We start from the raw sequence: 18270 nt of genomic DNA on the forward strand, positions 1-18270 counted from the left end.
AAAATTTCTCTTCGAAGCGATCGTATTGAGATAATTATTTAGCGATTGATGAATTGAATGTTTCTAGTCTTTTCGTTAGCAGAGAAAATCTTTTGTAGATTGGTTTCTACGAAACAGGAAGTAGATAAAAACTTATTTAATCTCTGTCTTATCATATGCAGAAATCTTTAAAAGGTTATGTTATGACTTCCAAATATAATAAAATTATTCATTTCCGAAATTGTTTATCATTCCTTGAGTTAACCCTTATTTCAAGTGTTTAAATACTCGTTGAATTCTTTGAAAAACCAGTTTTCCCGAATCCAGAATCGATTTTCACCGTTTATCTCCTGTTTTTAAAAACATGAATGCAAATGTACAAATTACATTAAACTACAACTGTTTTATACTTCATTGCATTAGCAAATATATTTTCAAATTCCACGTTGAATTATCTTTTATATTTTATTTGCTCATATTTTATCTACATTGAAATTGTATTAACCTTTTACTATACGCCACTATAGTCACTTTTGGGTATACCATCTTTTTAAATGATACGCCACTATAACGGCACAAATTTTTCTCTGTTATCGATAGTTGTGCACCTTATAATCTAATCCAACGTGATCGCACAGTGGAGAATTCTATCAGTCTCACATCGCAGTGATATTGCATTTATGACATGTAGGCCGTGTCAAACCTTACCGTACAGAGGTATAGCTTCGCGGTTAATCCCGTCGTAGCTAAAAGGTTAACGCGACATTTTCTTTTTTTCATCTATTAATTCCACACTACAGCTGGACAATGAAAAACATGAACTAAACTCCTCAACATCCTCGCAAAAATGATCATTCTCCTTTCTCTCCGTCAATTTCTATTCACGCAAACTACATCAAACATCGCGGAAGCGAAAATCATCCCTCTCCATTCCAAAAAAGAAATCCATCTGCGAATAGTGTATCTCCTTTTCCACTGCAACAGTGTACGCAAGCAACAGACGCGCGTAAAACGCGGAGGAAACGGTCCGCGAACGGGATCGTTGGAATTCATCGGGTTGCATAAAAGCGATCGATCGTACTTATGCCGGGCGATGATTAACTTTCAAGCGATTTCTTTGCGTTCGCACATCCGTTGTCACGGGGTGGCCGTAAGAGGGAGGGATGGATGGATGGGTAGTTGGTCGCGTTGCTTGTTGGTGTGCTGAATATATCGGCGGGGTGTGGGGGATGTCGTACGGCATCCCGAAACGAAGGGAGACACGAGGGGAACAGTAACCGGTGGTAGTTGCGTTCGTACGCCCCCCACTAAGTCCGTCGCGACTAGGAGGGACACAGCCTGCTGCCGCCACTACCACCTCCACCACCACCACCACCACCACCACCACCACCACCGCCACTGCCGCCGCCGCCGCCACCTCCACCTCCACCATCACCACCGCCATCGCCACCACCGACGCCGTCGCTGCCGTCGCCGCCGCCGCCGCCGCCGACGTCGGGACGCCGTGTGTGAATTCGCCTTCCATCGTCGCCGCCGTCTCAGTTACCAACAGTCCGCGCGATCGTTCACGTCGGAGTATTCGTGAAGTGAGTGAAGCTACAAAGAGAGTGAGAGCGAGTGAAAGAGGGGGAGAGAAGAAGAGGCAGGAAGAAAAGAAGAAGAAGAAGAAGAAGAAGTGGAAGAGAGGAATCGCGCGAGTGAATGAGCAAGAGAAAGAGAGTGAGTCCGGCGGCGTGTTCGTGTGCGAGAGGGAAAACCGAGGGATAGAAATAAAAGTGGAAAGGAAGAAGGAAAGGAACGCGGCGCGTCAGAGGGAGCAGCAGCAGCAGCAGCAGCGGCAGCAGCAGCCAGCAGCAGCAGCCAGCCAGCCAGCCAGCCAGCTAGCAGCGGCTCGAAAGGCGGCGAGAAAGAGAGAGGGAAAGCACGCTACGAGCCATGCCGCACAGTCTCGCCTGAACAAAGGAAGGCTCCCTCAACCGAGGGTCGATTCCGATCGACGAACCGTTGGTCCCCCTTCGTTAGTCTTCGCCGCGCCTCGTGCGGCACGAGTGTGTACGAAGCGGTCAGTCACGTAGCAGCGGCCGAGCCGTGCGGAACAAAGAGCGGAAGAATTGGAAGGAGAACGGCAGAGAACGAGTAGCGAGCGTGCGTGCGTCTGCGAACCGGCTCGCCGGTGAACGATACACACGAAGGAAAAAGGCGGACCAGAGAATAATACGACAGTAGTTTTGACGATATACTCGTGCGCTCTCCGAGGGTTCTCAATTGATCGATATACATGTATATATATATGTGTGTATATAAAATATACACATACGTATCATACATATATATATAAATTTATATTGTATATATATATGTACATACACTACCGCATCATTTGAACACGAAGGAAATTCTCTGTTCCCTCGTCAATTTTTCCATCCGAATCGGCTCGGCTCGTGTACGGTACGTTTTGACATCGACTTCATCGCTCATCCCATCTCATCAATTCAAATTGTGTCGAAGAAGCTTGTTTCCCGTGGAACCGGCCGAGGAAACGTTTGGTTCAACGCGTGTGTGCTTTCTAAGGTGCTTTCGTATATTCAAGTTCAAGCCTGTCCGGTGGGTCGGTGACGAGCCGCAGGGACATCGAAGGACACGGAGTTGAATTTTTGACTGACAGTTTTGTGCGTGCGTGCGTGCGTGCGTGTGTTCGACGTACCGGCAACCTAACCTAACGACCGCACACTCCACGAGAGAGCAGCCGCACCAGTGATCGACGATCGTCGTTGTGCCCCATGTACGCGTCGATAGTAAAATAAAAAAGAAGAAAGGAGAAGAGAGGAAACCGATCTTCGCGTGTGTGTCGCCACAAAGTGCTAACGAAGCTCGACAGTGTAACGGAGAAGAATCCGGATAAAGACCAAAAAGAGAAAGAGTAATACAGGGAAAAAAGTGACTAGAAGCGCGACGTCTTTATCTCCCTCTTTGTGTGACATGTGCCACAGATACACGGTGCGAGTTTGAAAAGTAGAGGGCCCCTCTCGTCGAAATATAAAAGCGGTGTGTACCTCCGTTCGACTACCTACGGATTATCCTCGTTTTTACGGTGAGATTTGAATTTTCTTTTTCGCCGGAGTGATATACCTAGCCGCCACGATCAACTCCATATTGAAGCGTCGATGCCGACAGTTGCTAACAGTCCTGGGCAAAATTAAAGAAAAAACGGGAAAATAGTTTGAAGGGTATTCGATATACCGAATACCGTACAATTCCGATGAAATGATACTATGAGTAAGAGACTGAATATTGACGAGTAAAATATTTTCTTTTCCAATGAATTGGAGTATAAAGTGAACTTTGCTCGAATGTTGCATCTTAAGTATATATTCCAAATATTTTTAAACAGTGAAAGTGAATGGAGAAAAGATTGAGCATTGCGAAAGAAGGGACTGGACTATTTGGCAGAGTAAATTTATTTTTGGTTTAAGTATCGATTCACACGCAACATAGTTGCCGTTGTCAACTTTTTACATGGTTTAGTCTTCCGTAGACACGGAATTTCAGTTACTCGAAAATGTTTAAAGTGGTTTCAAAAATATTTTCAATATCCTTGAAATGAAATACTATTTTTAAATACTGTATTCAGAGAGAATTTCACATTGCAAATAAAACATTTTATTACCGATATTCAACTACTTTGAAAGTAAAATAAAATAATATAAAATAAAATGGAATGAAACATATTTTTTGCTGTTTAGTATTTATGTTAATATTTTGCCCAGAACTGGTCGCAGGTCGTTCGTGTAAAAATAAAATAGAACGTCTGTTGACAGTGCGTCGAGACATCACATTTTACAACATATTTCTCGCATTTTCGTCAGATTGGCACTGAAAGCGTTATAAGATGGCGAGTGTTTCCATGATTCCAGAATAATCCGCCTATGATACACGCTTATTCAGGAAAATCGTGACTTATTTCAGTCGGTACGCGGCACGAGCGGTTCTGTTTATTGTCCTTCTGACATTTCACGTGTCAATGACGAAAGTCATGTTTTCTGTGGGAATAGTATATTTGGATGGCAATAACCGGAAAGAGATCGTGCCTCGACGCCACGATTTCGCGTCACGTTAACCGACGAATCTCGGTTTCTCAATTTTCTTCCATAATTCCCACCCCGTTCGACGTCGAAAAATTCGACGTTACTAATTTTAGAATTTTCGAAGTTTCTTTGCCCATGAGGACGCGACGTTTTCACGACAGAAAATATATCTTTCTATGACCGCGGAGTGAAATTTTTTTTTGCGATATCTTAGGGAATCGGGACACTCGGTTGAAAACCAGCGGAAATCGATATAGACGTAAGATTAGACAGCAAACTCGCGTCAAGGCCGGGCTCCGCTAATATTGTAAGCGTCAGGATTTTCTGAAATCGAAAATTTATTGAACGTTCTGCGCGAAAAATTTATAGGCATAACGGTGTGGCGTAATAAGCACCGAAGGGTACTTATTATTTCAAAATGATTCATAGATTGAAATGTTTAATTGATGATTGCGTCGTATATCGGGTTATAAATATAAATCATAAAAATTCGCGGGATCGACGGAGGCCTTAAAAGTTTTTCAAACGTTAATGCCTTGACGTTTATGCGTTTCACAGAAGACCGTCTTACTTCCGGTGACGTTCGCGATAGCGTTTGCCGTGCTAAGATATTTAAAATAATTCCATCATCCGAAGCATACGAATTTAATTTATTAGAAACATTGCAGTGCTGTGGAAGATCCATCTTGTTGACGTTTACAGTATATTTCATTGGTTTAAAAGACTGCCGCGTTCAATTTTTTAGCACTCTTCCTTGCTTATGATTGTTTCATAAATATTTGACTTAACGAAATGTTCTTAAAAATGATGTTCTTTTAAGGGTCGGAGATGCTCCAAATTTGTATACATTTATTACTTATAATATTTTTAAATTGCATGGGATCTTAACAAAAAGTCATCAGTATAATTGAGGAAGTAAATCGTGTTGCATTTATTTAGAATACGCAAGTTCTTATATTATACTGAAAAGTGAATTACTATACCTTTCACATTTCATTCAAAGATCACTTGTCATTTATTACATGTAACAATTTCGTCAGAAAATTATGAATATAAATATTAAGTGGTTTAAAAATCTTGAGTATTCAGGTACCACCCGATTCATCCCCTGTTGCTTTTAGAACCTGAGACAGTAGAATGTTTTACATTACAACTCTTACACAAAAAATAAGACAAAGTAATAATTTTTTCTTAAAGATAATTTATATAATTCATGGTTAAATCAATAATTCGTTTAGAAGACGTTAAGGGTTCCGACAATCAAAATTTTTTGAAATTCAAAATGCAAAATTAGTCAGTCGTAACGCAAACGGATGTTATCAGCATGTTATTAATCGTTTTATTTTCAAAATTCTGCTTAGAGGAAATAAATTAAATAATATAAATCCCCGTTTGTAAAATAACGTCCGAATATATGAATGTAAATAAATATACAGTTCCAAGCTGATCGAAGTCATTATTAAAAATGATTTCACCGCATCTTATGTATCATCTATTATATTCAATACGTTCAATATTTCAATGTAAAATGCTTGTGATAATGAAACGTTAACATCGAACAACATGGCAACAACGTGAAAGATGAAAAGACGAGGGTTCTTTAGTTGTCTCTGAAAATGTCAGGCGCGTACTTTCCTCGACGCAAATGCATGTTAAATCATACTAAAAGCCGTATGTTGTTTTAAGCACTTGAAATTTTTATTGTTCCTGTAAAGTTCAGAAAATCTGGATAAGCGATTCCGCGAACACGTTCGTTCGGATCGGCGAGTTTTATTCGTTTCGCTTCGTACGAGCAAAATTCATATCAGCAAGAACGGACGACCGATATAAACGTGCTCGAAAGAAACAGCTATCAAAATTCATCGAGATCAAGTGGGTTTCGCGAAACAAGCTGGTTTTGTACGCGCGGCATCGAGTATCGTCCTCTCGCATCGATGATTCATTTTCGAATGGAATAATGCGCGTTCATCGATGGAGGTCGCGCATCGATTTCTCTCGCAAACGAGAAGGTTTACCGGGATAGATTAAACATAGGTCAAAATGTGATAAAGGGGAACGAGAATTGGAGTGAATTTCGAGAAACGTGCTAAATCCGTTTCTGAAATGAATTGCTATTCATAAAAACGTTTCAACGAATACTTTCGGTTTTTGCATCATCTTCAATATTGTTCTGCAGAGAAAGATGTTGAGATTATATATGAAAATGCTATGGATATATTACTTCAAATTATCACTATGAATTATCATTGATAAAATAACTACAATAACTGATAACTTTTGCGTTACTTGTTCAGTTTATACAGTCTTAATCCAGAAATGTCCATAAGAAACTCGGTTATTCGAGTTGAATAAATTTTCATAAATTTTTCACCTGATTCACGACCAAATGAAATCCTCAGTGAGACATGTAAATTACCAATTATTCCTAATTAATGAGGAAAAACGTAGAAATATTTTCATTTGCATGAGATCGTGTGATATGTTAGTTGTTCGTTTAAATAATCTATTTTCGTACGTCGTAAATAGCAAAAGTGAATTCTTCGATTCTAATTTCTTATCGACGAAATGAATTCGATGTAAAACACTGTTGTGGCCGTTTGCACATAGTAGGGACACTGGCGTGTAATCTGTTAATGTAAACGACAGAGATTCGTGTAAAACGAATCAGAATTCCTGATAAGTAGCAGTCGCGCCTATAGAATCGTTTCATTCATAACTCGGGGATATACGCTACGTGACAGCATGAGTCACTTTTACGCGATTCCAAGTAAATACCGTTTCACTCGTAAGCGTCCACGTGTTTCGTGTCCAACGTTACGATAAAAATTGCGGAATCCTTCTTATCCGGCGCGGAGAACGATCGTTCGGTCGCGAACACGAATGCATGCTCACTTCTTGAATACGAACTGGAAACATTAGGTTGGCCAAAATGTCTTGTTGCATTTTTAAGCGAAGTTTAAAGAAAAACTTCACTAGGTTTATGAAACTTCGTTGAACTATGCCTTGAGTATTTTATTCGAAAACTTGTATTGTCTCTTAGCACTAAAACTACCAAACGGATCAAAATGATTCGTTCCTGATTTCTCCTTTTTGCAGTTATCGAAACGGTAGCAAATGTTTCTTGAAGAAATGATTAAAAAATTGATTTAGCAACACGCAAACTGAATTATAAGTTAATTAAAGTCTCAACCAGCGCATTCTTGGAGTTTTTATAGAGGAATTTCAAAAAGTCACTTTAATTACTCGGTAGATTTAGTGTTAGTTTATCCATTTTGAATATTTATTAGTTCATTATAATATATACGACGCATTGAAACGTAAAACAACACTTTTTGGCTAACTTTTCTACTTTAGTGGAGTCTTGATGGAGCTTTGCATAGACAATAAGAATTGTCATTGGTTTCAGTTTCTGTGAAACGAATGTGTAAGAAACTATATTTACAAATTAGGAAGGAACGTTAGGTTCGATTTCCGAGTAAACTACTTGAATTGTAATTGTTAATAATTATTGTTTTAACGATGCATAGAGATGACTTTTTGTAGATCGATAGGAAAGTCTTCTCGCGATTTTTATAGTTGTTCGTAATATGTATTCGTATATGATAATGGGAACGTTATATTGGAAGAAACAAGAGGACCTTTTAGTCGGTACAATAATTTCTGGTTAATTGCATTTTATATAATTCAAGTAGGTAGAAATGAAAGAACATAAAAAAAGGATGAAAATCATTATGAATATATTAACCTTATTCCGTCCCATTTAAAGAAGCGGAGTATCTGCATCGCTTTTTATTTATGATCGACGCGGTCAGTCTTATGCCTGGATATGCGGAAGTTAATTCTTTTATTTGCCTAAGAGATGCATTCGTTATATTAATTTTTTATCATTACGAAGGTTTGAGCGAGGGATAAATTAACTTGAACAAATGAGAGACAGAAGAGGGTTAAAAGAATTGACCTGCACAGTGCGTGCCGGTATCTTTGAAGATGTTACGAGAAATTATAATTTCAGATAATTGTAATTCATTTGTTGGATTCTCGGTGATGATGATAATTAATGCTGACGTTAAGACTTAAATAATTATTACATTTGAGAAGACATGTTGAAGCATATGGAAACAGACAAAGAACTAAGATTTAGTTAAAGAAATATCTAAGTTTAAATGAATATTTAAAGAAACATGTCAATTTAAAGAAATGTTTGTTATATTTAACTAAGAAGTTTCCAAGGCAGTTGTTTTCGTTTTGCGTGCCGTTGTCCTTGGACATCGTTGTCTTCGAGTTCAGCGCTCTTTCAGCGACCATTAAAATGGGATACATAAACCGTCATCATTAAAAATCAGATTACCGAAGGTTCAGTGATCGTTACGGAAAAGTTGTGATTCCACGTCGATGGAAAATTTGTTTGATGCGCGCGTCGCTAAGTTCTGTCAGCGTTGCGCAGATTTTGCATTTGCATTTATAGACCGGTTTCAAATTACCAGTCGAAGGATTATGTGCAACAGTATTCGAAGGAACAGATTTGTGCGATAACCCGCGGCTTTTCATTGCTCTGTGAGGATTACAGTATTTACATATACTGACAAGCGCGAAAAAATGATAGAACGCAGTTCATTTAGAAACTACTTATCATAAAGGGTCATCGAATCGAATATGAACGATCTGCGTAAAAGGAGAAATAAAACTTTTTTTTAGAATTGGATAAAATTTCGTAATAGGATTGGGTTCGGCTTTTAATATTGAAAGTTTTGTATTTTAATAAATAAATAATTTATAAATTAATTTCCTATTTTACAATATTGAGTCAGAGTATATTTCTTATAAATATGAACATATTTCAGTTTTAATTAACTATATTCTCATTTCTAGAAAGTTAAAAATGAATAACGTTTTCCAATTTCAATTGATTTTCGCCTATAAAATTTGACCGTTAACATAACATTATTGTTTGTATTAGTTACATTTCTGTATTTCTTGTTTTACATTCATATTTATTTTTCTTTCCTCATTATTTGCTCATCATACATTCTTGTATTTATTATTACTACATTGTGGATTTTCATGTATTTATAGGAAATTTGAAACTGCAAAATTGTACATAATGCATATAATACGAAAAAATGTATGAGATATTCAAAGTGTAGAGTTTTGGTGTAGTATTTTCTGGGAAAAACAGTTCTTCAATGTAATTATATTTTTCTGATTATGTTCTTAACAATTTGAAATTGTATAGTGATCTGCAATTTAATTACTACATTTACTGTACATTTCGTGGAATGAAAATAGTTTCTGTACGTTGCGTCTATATTTAGTGTTGCACGTTAATATACACGATTGAGATCAATATGTTCGGCGTGGTACGTTCAATATACAATTAATATCAATATTCGGCTTGTTGTCGAGATTAATATATCGTCGTTAGCACATTGCGCACCGGCGTTTAATCAGTTTCCGTTACATTAGGGATTCGCTGAACCATCAGCTGAGGTTTAATCGATCAATGAGCGAGTGTCATAACGAGAACACGGGGATTTCATTTTTACTGAATTTCAACGGTGATCAACGGTAATACCCGTTGTGTTTCACGGCCGCCGTGGAAAAACCATTAAAGCCTGTAATGTTATCTGTGAAGGCTTGTCGACACCCGATGAAAAATGTGTGTCACTATTTTAATGACACGAAAAGGATTCGTGAAATGACTATTTAATTTTTATGCAAGAATTTTAAATATTGTTTTTATTAGGATTATACGTGGAATAAAAAATTGATCACATAATATCATGTTATATGTAAAGACTAGTTGACGCTCGATGAAAAATGGGTGTCGCAATTTTAATGGCACGAGACAGATTCGCGAAATTTTCATGCAAGAATTTTAACTATTTTTTAATTAGAATTGCGCGCGGGAAAGAAGAATTGATCATATAATACCTTACAAGAAATTCTTTGTTTCTTCATTCAATTACTTGCTTTTTTATTAAGAAGTGTTAATTTTCATATATTACAATGTATCATCTTTTTAGAGATAGTCTATCGAATAGTAGACGTTAATTTCTAATTTTTAACTATCTTATTATTTATATCTTTAGTAGAATCTATTCTAAATTTGTGTAAAGTGATTCACCAAACACATGAACCATTGCTGAAAAACAGATCTATTTAAAATCGTAATGAAGATAATCGATTATAAGATTGTTCATGTTCTAGCATGAATTTTATCAAACGCCGATTCTCATTTCGGATTCAATTTGTTTAGCGTGCTTGAAAGATATTCTTCGAAATGTATTCTGTCATGTTCGACTGATTCACATGTAACAACACAAGTTGATGAAGTTATCGTGATAATTAATTCATCGAGCGTGAACGGGAACCCCTAATTGCACATCGATCGACTCTATCTAGCATTGCCAGCTGATTAAGCTTGCAACCTATGTTAGACGCCCGTGTTCACTTAAACACGTATTTATTACATTCCTTTTTTGTTAGTAGCTAGAAATAACCACAGTTATTCTCAGAATTTCCCCGTTTTTATTGTGGGAACATTCGCAATAAAGAAAACAATAAGTATGATAATAAAGTCATAAACATCGCGAAGAGATAGTGAAGTAACATAGAATAAAAACTTCACTTGTATGTTTATCAACTATAATTAATCAGATTAGTTGATGGAAAAGATATTGTTATTTTGTAAAGCTTCGCGCATTTTATAACACAGTCATATCAATTGAATATTTATCGAACTTATAACAAAAAGGCGATAGTTATGTTTTCTGTTTCTATAATAATACTCATATGAAAATACATTTATATCCAAAACAGTGTGATAATTACTGTTATGCGTTTAAGAATTTTTAGTCATACAATTTCTTTTTATTTACTGATAGCTTTAATACATTAATTCACGATAACACGGAGATTATTTCTGTTCTGTTCCATAAATTATTGTATGAAATTATGAATTTGCCAATAAGATGTTTTTAAATGTGACATAGGAATATTCATTTAACACTATAACTACCGAGCATTTAATACCATTGATGTGTAATCTCTATAAAAATTGCAATAAAAGATTATTCTCAGTTTTTCCAGACATTCATTATAGTATTCAAGTGGAAATATAATCACAACAACCTTTTCTGAAAATCTGTTCACGTTTGAACGTGCTGCTTCGTGAAAGTTCTTCGAGATGAATCCACAGGTACCCTTTGGGATCGCTTTGTAACGGTTTTTCGTTTAGATTCCTTTAGAATCTCTGAGAAATCTTTTGTAAAAGCCCTGCGCGGCCATTTCGAGACCTTTTCCTGCGGGAAAGGGCTCGCATTCCTGGATGACGCGCAGAATATTCGGTTCTAAACGCTCAGGCTCCTTCTGTTACGAGAGAAACCTGTTTTTCTCCGAATTCGACGGTCAGTTTCCCAAACTCGCACTACGAGGTGCGTAGTTTCTAACGCTGCATTCTTTTCTATGCCCCGCACCATTTTCCTTCCTTCGAGAAGGTAGGCTCATATTTCCGCCCCCGGAATTCTTTGAAAATTTCGAATATATAAATAGTGCACCAGAACATTATTTGTCAAGAAACATCTCATTCAGCTAACAGATGGGAGATAAGAAAAACAAATTGAATTTCCTTCGTTATGAACGATTTCTCAGTAACGACAAATATTAAATGGCTTTGCTCCGAAGCCCTCGAGTTCAAAAGGTTGAAATGTAAATTATTAATACATTTTTAATCGTGAAATCTTCGTTGGGTTTACGTTACTTCCAAATAATCAGCTACTAACCAATTATTATTCCTAAATCAACGTATCATTCCCGATTATTTTTAACCTAACTAACCGCGAAAGAAACCGATCTTGCCGGTGCGTTCATCGACCGTATAACACACGTGGTTTACGATCTTGCCTAAGTCCCACCTATAATCGTGAAAAGTTAATCCCGGATTGGGCGTTAATTTCCTAGTCGCCGGGACGAACAAACAAACACGCAGGCGAACGAAGAAAAAAAAATGCAAAAACAAATTTCTAGAGCAAGAAAATCGAGCAGGAACGAATGACACGATTCCACGTCGCAGATACGAGGCATTGCGTATCTAATTAACGAGATTACCTTGCCGCGAAACCCGTTCCCGTGGCTATCGTACCCTTATTTAGGAGTGACGTCGTGTGTACGTGCCTTAAGCAGCGAAAGTAAGTGGCTGTCAGCGTTGCGGACAGCGCACCTTAGGAGCTGGGACGAAAGTGTCTCGCGATCGAGCCTCAAAACACGCGTGCACGCCGCTTACCGGCTCCGGTACGCTGTTACATAACCGCGCGGACAGTAAGAAAGGCAATTACGTATCGTACTACGTGTACAGGATCATTAAGTTACCTCCCGGTATTAGCTCGGGCTAAATTAATCGCGATTCGATCAAGACTGTGGGAAAGTTGCCGCGGCTGCGTGCTCTGGATACTTTCGACGATCACTCGATCGTAGATCGCGATCCTTTCCGAAAGGCCTCGTGCACGAGGGGTTACACGCGTCTAGACAAGCAGGAATGTGAATTTTAAAACGGAACGGTTTTCGCAATTATTTTCATGCGAATGTAGTATTTCACGTTATTCAACGAAGTGGCACTTGGGAGGAATGTGTATCAATACAATCATACTATCAGTTGGTAGGTAGTACTATAGCATTGATTATGTAATTAATAGGTATTATAATATTTCATCATATGGTAATAAAGTTATAGTATTAAAACGTTTTTCCTATCGTTTTTTATTTTATCGGATTCTCTAGAATTTTATAAGGTTTTGTTTAAGAATTTGTAAGGATGACAATTTTTTTTGGAAATGCGATAGGAAGTTATTAAACTTTCCCCCCTGTAACGTCGCTCACTGGCTCATTGTCAGTGGAACACTCGAGAGTAGTGTTCTAGAGATTAGTTAAGCTTCTTCGTTCTCGTTGACTAGCGATTTATTGTTCCTATTACTATGGTAGCGTCATAACATGGCGTGGGTCGTAATGAGACGCTAAGGGGGAAACACTGTAGCTCGATGATTAATGAATCGGTTTAGTTGAAACTTTGTAGAATTGTATTCCATTTAGTATCTTTTGTGATCTTTTTGGATAGAAAAACGGACAGTCTTGTTTAATGTTCTCTGAAATTCATGTTTTCTAAGTTTGCTGCAACAAGTATTAATTTATTTACTTATTTTGAAGAAATACTCTGCTCTTTGCTCATATTGTAACTTATGTCGTTCCTTTCTTTTTTTACCACCATATTTATGCTAGACTGTTGGAGACTATTCAAGTAACACACGTGTTGAGTTGAGTATCGTGGGATCGGAATCATTTAAGTGTTCGGGGATTAGAAAAAGCCGAAAGGTTCTATGGCCGACGAATCTCAAGTGCGTTCAAGTCTCTGCTTTTTCCCACGACTCTAGTCAAATACCATATTTCATAATCGTTATGATAGAAACAAATTTACTGATACTTCAAATTAATATTCTCAAAAATTCTTCTCTATAATACCATATAATAATACTATATAATACTATTTCTGAGCTCTTTTATGTCGATTTGTGCTTGGAACGTAAAAAAATTTATACAAACATACTGCAATATTGAAGATTTAAAGGATTAAACGAAACAAAATAAAATTAAAAAAGAAATTCAAACGTATTTGACGCGTAGCAGAGCTTTAAAGCAAATGATATTTTAATCTTTTCTTCGCTTATGGTTGACAGTTTAAGTACCAATCAGCTGTCAGTACGTGTGTTTTGATTGATTAGTGCGTAAGTATTTTTTAAACAAAATTCGTATTAAAAAAGATACATATTCAGGGACGGAGTTAAAACACATTAAGATTATAAAGGGTCAATATATAACCCTATTGAATTCCAACTTCCTGTTAGTTTGAATTCGCCGAGGTGTCTGTAAGAAGATGAATAGTCCCTACAGAAGTCGATCGTTAAGGAACATCCAACGCGAAAATCACGGGCTGAAACTTCGCGTGCCGTGGAAACGGTGAAAATTTATGCTCTCTTTGTGTACTGTTGTTTGTTACGTAAACTGCCGGTAGTTTACAAAGTATGCCTGTGTTTGGTAATAAAACGAACAGATGCGAATCGCCTGCCTCGAAAGTAGTTGATAATTGCTTCGCGATAATAATTTTGTTTTTGAAACACCTTGAAAGTCGTTCGAGTTTTACCGTTACGAAAATGCGCGTGACAGTTACTAGGTTTTTACTGTTTCTTTTATAAATATTTACTCGAGTTATGCTGTACGTTATCATGCATAATAACTTGTAATGGAATTACTGGAATAATTTTCCTAACGAAATATACTATATAATTTATAGACTTTATCGTAAGACTAATCAATAATAAAGTAATTACATTGTATAGTTGTATATTTATAACAAACAGAATGCTAAACGTGCTTGTTATGTCGCGTAATACGTTTAAGGTTCACGTTGCGAACAAGCAGCGCAATTTTCATTGATTCTTTAAGTTCTAAGAATAAACAACGGATATTATATATTTATATAATTAAACATGAACGCAACACGTAACATAACGATCACGTTTAACTTTCTGTTTATTACATTTGAATAACGTGTGTAATTATATGCTCAAAATTTCAATAGTATCTTGGAAAAAGTAGCAAAGATTAATACTAACACCAAATGGATTATTATTTCGACACTGGAAAGATGTTTCGGCCGTTCGGGACACTTAACGTTACGCAACCGCTTTTTACACATTCGCCGGTTGTCGGTTTGTGCCATCTCATAATCGGAGTAGTCTCTCTCTCTTTCTCTCTTTCTCTTTCTCTGTCGGTTTCATGAGAGTGAAATGCTGAAGTGAAAGGGTATGTCTTTCCGTGCGTGTTGTTACCTCATAAGTTTTGCTCTTCGTAACGCCACCTCGAGCCGAACCGAAACTGCTCGCGCAGAGGTTCATTCGTACTCATTCACAATGGAATTTTCAGTTTTCAATTTTTCTTAAGTTTATCTGCTCTCTTATCTCACACAAAAACTAGTGGAACTTTCTATATATTGAATTTAAAGAAAAAATAAAAATGAGAGACGCCATGCTTCATTTTGATCTTTGAGGAATTAAAGACACTGTCTATTGTATCGCAATTTTTAATTTATTCAAACGTCCAGTTGTGCCTCTCGTTAGAAAAGCAAAAAAAAAGATTGTTCATCGAACTATCAATTAAATTTCTTCGTTATTGTATACTGACTGTATTCGAATTTTTGTCCATAGAATTACTTAAACATTCGCAATTTGTACAATGGTTCAAAGTAAATTTCCGGCGTGTAGATTAATATTGCAGTATTTCACAAAATTTTCCATTGTTTAATTAATCCAGTATTAATTATAAATTAACCGTGACATTAATCCTTCGGGATCTCAGCTTCCCGATTCGGAATTCGCATCGACATTATTTAACTCAACCGTAGTTTAATATAAATCAAATATATATTATCTCGTTGTCACTTTATCCATGTTAAATTGGATTCAGCAATATTATAAAAAGACTTCTTACTAATTCACGTATTCTTATCTTTTTTAGTAATATTCCAATCGTATAGATAAATTGAATAGTACAGCAGTGTTATGTATCGACTCTATCTCGATATGAAACAGAAAAAATTCAACTAACTATAGGCTGGAGTAAGAATGAAAAATGCACGAAGGCATTGGTTATTAGAAAAATGTTGTTACAATGAGTAAAACATAAAACAGCATCACAAATGGGACCCATGAAAAGTTTGCGTCGAACGGAAAATCGCAGAAGAGTTGGCCGGGCCAGATTTCTTTGAAGTACAGTTTCCGCCTCAATCTACATAACAAGAGCGAAAACCTGCAAGCATCTCGTCCGAGTCTGACGATGTAGAACGCCACTCGAGTTTTCTTTTTCCCCGTCGCGGAAAGTATTACGTGCGAAAGCGTTACGGTGCGTCATATGCAACGATTCTTTCCGAGCTTCCGCGTGGCTGCGACGTCCGTGCATCGACTCCACAAATCGAGATTTCCGCATATCTCCATTATTGCCCTGAAAACTGCAATTTAAAGGCATGCAAGAACTCGAAAATATTAGGTTGGATCGAGTTGGGTTCTAGAAAACGTTGGGGATTCCTGACAGAATGGTTTTTTATATTTAAGTTTGCCGTAAAATGGTCACATTTAGAGTAAAGTCATTAGTGACCACCAACATTTAGATACATTACTTATTACTTAATGATACTTAATATATAATGACTTATTGTATAATAATATATTAGTTGTATATTATACTTGTATATTGAGAGTTCTAATGTTAAACATTATTCAACCCTTTGCAGTTGAAGCATTTATTCACTCATATCACCAGCAACTCAATGCAATTTTAATAGAAGAAACGTATTCACAGATAATTCAATGATTTGTGCATAAAAAGAAAAGTGATAGCTGTATTTTTTTATATTTTCATTGAATATAGACTCTAATGTTATAATGTACTTAAAGAGAAAATTTTACAAATTATAATGAAACATTTTACATAAATGGTTCCGCTCCGAAGCATTCGAATGCAAAAGGTTAAATATTACAACGAATATCAATTCTTCTAAGGACGATAGAACAAACTGTACAGTAAAGGTCCTTAAATTTAGTATTAATCGGATTTTCTCGGAAAAGCAGACTATTTCTGGGATTTCGAATATTTTTGAGTTCTCGAACGCCTCTGCTACGACTACACTTCGCTGAATCGATTCGAATATACGCACGGACTTAGATTCGCGAACAAACATTGTGTACCGGTAACATTTCCCGCCCACGTAAATCGATATTACGCGCAAGCCTCGTTCGTAGAACGCTATGAGATCCAGCTTAAGTATGGCGGGTCTATTTTGAACCGATTTATTAGTGAGAATTTAGACGTTTGAAATCATATAAAAAATCTATGTAAACGTATACAAAATTCCAACAGAAATGTCAGACTTCTTTTTATTTTTATCCCGTATAGATGCTTGAAAGAATGTGATGGTCTCGTTAGCAGTGTTGACACAGTATTATGAAGTACTTGCGTTTGCTAGTGAGTGCACAACCGTGCGGGCTTACTATATGATCACGGCAATAGCAGGCTGGATCAACGGAGGCCGTAAATCTCGGTCTCGATTAATTTCGACACCTTGGGAAAGACTCACGCGTTCCTGCGATGAGTCACCGTGGTAGCAATAATTCGCACTGGGATAATACAGTTTGATAAATAAAGCTTTATTTCGCTGTGTGAAATTTTTAAATTGTAATATGTGTGATATAATGTGCGACTGTGTTGAGCTTCAATTGAAAATGTTTGCGCAGGTGAACTGAACATGACGCATATGCTTGTGCGTCAAGCGAGAGTGTATCTAAATGAGACTGCGTTTTTGCGAAAATTAAAGGTAATTATGTACAATACTGACTTCTCACCGATTAGGATGATCTTGAAATATGTTGTGGGGGACTTGAGCCTGAACAACTTTTTCCTATACAACTCGATGAGGAAGCAGTGTTGTAAATAATTATCAAAGTAAACATGGAAAGCATTCATGGCGATTTTGAAAAATGTGTGAGACATGAATCTTACGATTGGGGGTCAAAAAATGGTGTATTGTATAAATGAATGAATATTCCGTCGAAAATACTTGCTTTCGACTGCTAATTACTGCGAGCCAAATTGACGTGGAGGGTGCGCAAATGACCATTTTCCTGTTGGAAAGGGGTCTGCAGGTAAAAAACGGTACTCAGGTGGTGGCCGATCTCCGAAGCAGGTAGTCGAACCACTCTTGCACGATAATGAGGTTTTTACAAGGAGCCATAGCCTATTCTCCTGAAAATCATAAAGTGAAACTAGCGCTTGGAGACAATGAGAAGGTCCCCGTGGGTATAGGGACCGCTTGAAATTTTGGGAAATTTCCAGTTTAAGCTGTGTCTCATTGTAATGAGTGAGCTAAGCTAAATGAACTAAGACATTAAGAAAATTGCTATGCTCTGAAATATCATATTGTAGAATTTTCTGAAAATCGCGTCGCGAAACGACTTGAATATTTTTACTTTCAACTAGAATTACATTAAAGTTATGTTTATTTACAATATATTTTTTATTTGATTACGTTTTATAAAATAAAAAACAAAATAAGAATGGAGACATTGTTTTTATAGCTTCGTTACTTGAATACAAGTTACAAGTTAAC

The 18270-nt window shown here is 36.9% G+C and overlaps 1 protein-coding gene across 3 annotated transcripts in view; it reads left to right on the forward strand.

Annotated features, from left to right (window-relative positions):
- brat (tripartite motif-containing protein brain tumor) overlaps positions 1-18270 on the forward strand; it is a 155915-nt gene that overhangs the window by 19078 nt on the left and 118567 nt on the right. For 2 of the 3 annotated variants that reach the window (XM_076368280.1, XM_031992788.2), the window contains exon 1: positions 1501-3070. The exons of the other annotated variant lie outside the window; for it this stretch is intronic. The gene's annotated coding sequence lies outside the window, so the exon portion shown is untranslated. Of the gene's footprint in view, positions 1-1500; positions 3071-18270 lie in introns of those variants that run through there. 3 annotated transcript variants of the gene reach the window in all.

This window comes from Nomia melanderi, chromosome 6 (genome assembly GCF_051020985.1).
Source record: "Nomia melanderi isolate GNS246 chromosome 6, iyNomMela1, whole genome shotgun sequence".
NCBI lineage: Eukaryota > Metazoa > Arthropoda > Insecta > Hymenoptera > Halictidae > Nomia > Nomia melanderi.